Consider the following 6,397-nt stretch of genomic DNA (forward strand, 5'->3'; position numbering starts at 1 on the left):
TCAAGTTGCTACAGAGTCTATACAAGATAGACCAAAGTGTTCCATAAGATAAGGAACCTCGGAAAGAAAAAGAGAAAGGTTCATAGAATACAAATCCGAGGTCATAAGAAAACCAGACCATACATTGAAAAAGGGTTGCGCAGCTAAACATCTAAGGTACCAAACCATGTAGTTTGGGACGCCAAGCTAAAGGTCCTGGATAATGAAATCTCAAATCGATTAGATCATATCTGGAATACAATGGAACCATATATAAGTGTCGACACATAAAGATATATTTGTACATAAGAGAGCAGCACTTGAACATAAAGATATAAACGAGGATCAAAACCCACGAAAGAGTACTCATAAAGATTAAAGATTAGATTGAAAAGATAAACGTGAGGTTTAAAGTTCTATAAAGAAGAGATAGGCGTATTGGCCATACATACATATACAGAAACGCCATCTGATATAAACCAGTGAAATAGATGGGTCTTGTGAGGGAAAAGAAACCGTGAGATATGGTACATGATCACGAGGTCTAAAGGTGTTCATGTTTCCTACTAACAGCATACGATCATAGCTTGTTACACAAGGATACTCACAGAGACCATGGAACAGATTATAAGGAGATAAACTTCTATATGGTGGATGCTGCTACACAATTTAGAAATTGATAAAGGTATGGTCATAAGAAAGAAATTAGATTGACATACACTGATCTAGTAAGCAGCATATGGATCACTGGATAAAGAACATCATTGTTCCTAAGCTGTTCATGGATTGAAACAAAGCAGCTGCATATATTATGTAAAAGAGTTGTATAAGAACAATCCAATTAGTCCATATACTTATAAAAGAGATTTGAATTCCTTGTGTTTACTTATACTAAACCAGCCTAAAGAAAGGTTAGTTGATTGATACATATTATCTATTAAATCTGTGTGGGTGTCCGGCTAGAGGCGTTTGGCCCTTCTTCTTTGATCATGGCTAGTGAAAAGAAAGATCAGCCATCTTGTTGGCCGAGGTCCATGACCTAATATGCGTGATATGGCCCACGGCAAGAAAGGTCATGGGACACCATCATATATTAAGATAGGACTGCAAAGACTAATGAATGTAGCATTGCCAAAGGCAAGAAGAGTCGATGGTCATGTATGAGGTCCATGAGTGTATTGGTTTATCGTTTTGTTCAATTTTGTATCTTTGTTTTTATGCGGTTTGACTTTTCTAACAATATGTTTACATCTAGAACTGCATCTAAAACATTAAAGGATGATTGGAAGGAGCTGTAGCTTTATATTTTTACAATAGAAATAAATCTGTAGATTTTTTTTGCTGTGACTGTAAATAATTTTGCTGTAGAATATTACATGTAGGTTTAAAAAGATTCAAATACTTACATATAAATTTTCTAAAGCAAAAAAATAAGTGCTCTAGATTTATGGCTTTTCACAGCTAAAAATAAATAAAAAGGAAAGAAAAATCTGTAGCTTTAAAAAATCTTTACAAAGCATGATTGACAAAATTTTGGGCTATAGAAATAATTTAGGCCGTAGAGAGATCTTACAGCACTTCTAAAGCACTTGCCAATCAACCCCTAAGTGTTTATCTCCACAACCAAGGGTCCGATTGGTAATGGCTGTAGTTTTAAAATTTTTGCGGTAGAAAAAAATCTGTAGACTTTTTGGTGTGGCTTTAAATTTTATTGCTGTAGAATTTTGTGGAAATCACTAAAAAATTGCTTTGGATATTTGGATCTGCAGAACACTTATACATCTGTATGTTATTTCAAGAGTTATGGTTTCAAAAAAAAATTTAAAGCTTGATTGCTCTAAATTTGGTGCGGTAGAAATAAATAAGGATGTGGACAGCACCTACACCAACTACCAATCACCCCCAAATCTAATACATTAAAGTTTAATAAAATAAATCATTTTCACCAAAAAAAGTGAAAGACAATAATATAAAAAGAAAAAAAAAAGATGGAGTTTAACTTTCCTGAAAGCTTAACAAGTAAACAATAGTAGAATGAAAGGCGAAATTTTTTTCATAATCATCTTTATCAATTTATACGGATCTCAAAATCTAAAATTCTGTTGCAAAAAAATGTATTGGGGTCCACTTCAAATTTTCTAATTTAAAATGTTAAAATAATAATATGAGATAACCTAGATAGCCACGAGAACGTACATTATATAATTTGTTGTTTAAAAGGCTCTAGATTGCCAGACTCAATCAGAAACTTGCAGCAGTCAAGTCGAATATCCGGCCAGTGAAGACAGTGGTGGTCCGAATAGGGATCATCCATAACCCCTCCAATATGTTTACCTGCAACTTTCCTGAGGGTTTGCGGGTGTTGGTCTTTGTTGAAAATCTCCAAACTCTACTTTCATTGGAGAAGCATCTCCAAGATTTTCAATACAAAGGTAGCTATTTGGGATATTCTTGTTTTTAGGAGTTTTTGAAGCTGATCAATTGATTCGTAATGTGCTAAATTCAGTGACTAGATGCCAAGAAGGGGCCGGAGCTATGCATCTGCTGCGCAATCATATGAACAAGTTCGATATTGCTATCATAGAAGCACAAAATTCAACTGTGGATATATTCAGATTGATTTCTGAAATTGCATCGGAAATTGATCTTCCAATCATTAGTAAGCATATGAATCAATAGTTTTAAAATGTTCATTAAATAAAATGCAACAACAAATTTTATTAAAAAACACGCTTTGATTATTGCAGTAACATCTAAAGACGATTCAGTACAATCCGTAATCAACTGGATGAAGATTGGTGTTTGCGACTATCTTATTAAACCGATAAGACCTGAAGATCTACGTTTTATTTTCAAACACGTGGTAAAGAAGATGCAAGTAGGGAAGAGGGTAGAGTCAGAAGAGAAAGCAACCGCCGAGAAGTCATCCTCTGTGGGAGATTCCACGATAAGAAACCCTAACAAGAGGAAAAGAAGCATGTTCATTGATGGACAAGTGGGGGAAAAGGATCAAGATCATGTTCGTGATTCCACCACCAAGAAAAGGCGAGTAGTGTGGGACAATGAGCTTAAAAAAAAGTTTCTGGATGCAATGGAAGACCTTGGCCCAGGTAGTGAGTCACATACATTAGGTTTAATCATTTTAGATTTATTCTATCCATATATATATATGAACAGTGTGATTTTATGCAGAAGCTGTTCCCAAGAAAATTTTAGAGAGGATGAATGTTGTTGGCATGACTCGAGAAAATGTAGCTAGCCATCTCCAGGTAACCTTTCTTCTACTACTAACCATGGCCTCACTTAATTAGATTTTTAGAAACCCAAACAAAAATAAAATAAACATGATTTGCCTATAGAATATTTTAGATCAATTGTTTTATGTATATGGGATATAAAATTGCACCTCATATTTGGATTCAGGATATATCCTCATGCATGTTCACCTTTAGTAGGGGATATACATAAGGTTTCGTGACTCGTGAGCCTTTAACTATAACTAGATCAAAGTCATCGTAAACATTTACGTGTACGCAGGGGCTGATCCAAAACCTTATATAGTATGGGGCAAACTTATATTATATGAGACCATGTAGTAAAGAATATTCAAATTAAAAGCACTAATGTAAACTTAGTACTACTTTCTCAGGAAAAAAGACAAATTAGCATGGGGCACATGCCCCAAACACCTCTCACTTGCGTCCGCCCCTGCGTGTACGTCTATAGATAGCATAAATATTTATTGTATACTTTTACTAACTCATAACACTTTTTAGGACCGTAGACAGGTAGACTTTAGGATGTACCATTTTCATAGGATGTACCATTGTATTTCCAATGAAAAATAACGCATGCCCTCTTAAACCCTAGAACTCATGTTCTATAAAATTAAGAAAACATCAGGGGGGAGAAGAACACTTCTGACCAACCTAATAATAATATCCTAACATGACATCCATATCCTAAGGACATGACATGACTGAGTTAATCGAACAAGACAACTAGAAGCTGAATCACGGCACTTCAAAGCTAGCAAACAGCCAATTCTTGTGCCAAATATGGTCAATTCCATTGTGGGGCATTATATGGATTTAGACGAGTTTCTTTCTACATATATCTTTTGTGGTTCTATTTCTTACTTTTGTTTTGTTTCAAAGAACATCTACAAACTTTGATTTGTAAAACTTTTGTTGAAAGCTTTCATGTGTAATTCTTTCAACTATTAATGCCTTGTCGATACTACTAATAACGTAGCTGTAAAAGTATTACATATAAGAAGCAGGCTTGAAATGAGTGTTATTTCTGCTGTGAAATGTTTTAGAGGCTTTCTTTTGTTTCCATTTTTCTTTTCAAGTTTTTAAACTTACTTTTATTGTGGTCATTTTTATTTTACAGTATAACTTATTATTGGTTTATTTATTTTAGTTAAATAATGTATAGTGTTTCAAATGTAGAAAATATTAACTTGTTTATTATTTGTGTATGTGTTTTTAGCTAAACCACTATAAGAAAAAAGATGAATATTTGTAACATTGTTGTAATTTGGAACTATATATATAGAATAATTCATCAAAGATACACCACCAAATAATTAAATCAATATGAAATATGTATGTTCTTAAAACTTTCCGTACCAAAGGGAGTTCATATAGCTAGTGAATGTAGTTAGATGATTATTCTATAAATAACCTTAATAAAACAATTGGGAAATGATCTGCATTGTTGCTTTAAATGTATATTATTAATCTTTTCTAAATTGGATGTGTAGAAACACCGGATGCTTCTAAATAAGCAGAAAAGTCAGAATGAGAACGATGAGAAGAAACGGTCTTTATTATCGCCACAAGGAGGACTGCATAGTGGAGAAGGATCAAGTAAATTCTACAGAGGAAGCAATATTCAATTCTCAACCCAACATATCAGCAACATTCCTCATCAACCTCTCAGACATCATCATGATGGAGTCCCTGTTGCCGTTTCCACTAGAAACCTACTGATGACTAACCAACATCACCATCAAACCTCAGATTTCACATGTATTGAAAACGTAGAAGAGAGTTTGATTTATACTGAAGAAGACGGTGAGGTTTCAAACTTGGCTTCCTTCTTCACACAAAAATCCGAAGAGATGAGTTTGTCCCACTTACATGAGCCGGTGATGGCAACTACAATGCTTTCCAATGATAATCAGTTGTTTCCCAATCAACAACAGATGATGAATTTTCATGAACCATCCATTTTGCATACACATTCGTTTCCTTTATCTCTCACACCTAGTTCCTTTCTTGATCAGGTACTATGCTTGTGCACTTCTTATGATTCTCTTTTGTTATGTGGATCCATATCTTTAATCTATTTTGTGTGTGTGCTTCGTACAGAAAGAAACCATAATGATGATGAATGTAGATGAAGGACTACAACAATGGTTACTCAATGAACAAGAACAGCCTAACCTAACTGATGAGAATAGGTTTTCGAGCATTAATCCAAGGTAGGGATCTGCAAGAAGGGATATATGGTTAAGGATCAGGGCCAAGCATGAAACCCGAATTACAAGTAAGAAAATGCAGTCCGATCATATAGTTTAATGTTGTTCTTATTATTTTCTAGGGCTTAGACTTTAATATATATTCTAGGTGATGCTTTCTCCCTTCTCTCTTTTGTATATGTTTGTGTTAGCATGCATGGATTGCTTTGGATGCATGTCAAACCGTTTACTTTATTTACGCAAACGGAATAAGAACTTGAAACTCTTGTCAATGGTTTCAATAAATATCCTACTCCAGCAGTTAATAAACATTGTGGTCGTGGTAGATCATACCATAACTTTTCTCAATAAACTTTTTTCCTTTCAATATTTTTCCCATTCCTTTCTATTTATCTGCACATGGATAAATTAAAGAGAACATCTATATTCACATAGATAAGTTAAAGAGATAACATATTTACAGTCCTGCATATATATTCAAATATATAATTATATGCAAGCGTCCATTCATGTTCAACAGGTAAATATCTATCGATTTGAAACCACCAAAATAGTTTCAAATCTATATAGATAACAGATCAAAACTCCGAAAAATGTTATCAAATAATTTATTTAAAGATATATATGATGTAGCCTACAAATTCTTAAGGTTGATTTTTTTTTATTTTGCATAAAATATTTTCTTAAACACTATCTATTTTTAGAAACTTAGAAGCAAGAGAAAATCTAGACTGCTAAAACAAACGAACTAGCCGACTGTTTTTGAGAGATACATAACGAGCGCCATCTATGCAGTAAAGTGAACAACTCTTATAAAAAAACTCCTAATAAAATTGTAAAGGCGTGACATATCTCAAGATTTCTTTTATTTTTTCCGTAATCTAATAAGTAACACTCATTCAACCAATGACCATAAGATTCTACTACAAA

At 33.7% G+C, this 6,397-nt stretch overlaps 1 pseudogene; it reads left to right on the forward strand.

Annotated features, from left to right (window-relative positions):
- The window catches only part of LOC106320192, a 7,238-nt pseudogene extending 1,496 nt beyond the window's left edge, over window positions 1–5,742 (forward strand).
- The last annotated feature ends 655 nt before the right edge of the window (window positions 5,743–6,397 follow it).

The sequence above is a fragment of the Brassica oleracea genome, unplaced genomic scaffold, assembly GCF_000695525.1.
Source record: "Brassica oleracea var. oleracea cultivar TO1000 unplaced genomic scaffold, BOL UnpScaffold00847, whole genome shotgun sequence".
Classification (NCBI taxonomy): Eukaryota; Viridiplantae; Streptophyta; class Magnoliopsida; order Brassicales; family Brassicaceae; genus Brassica; species Brassica oleracea.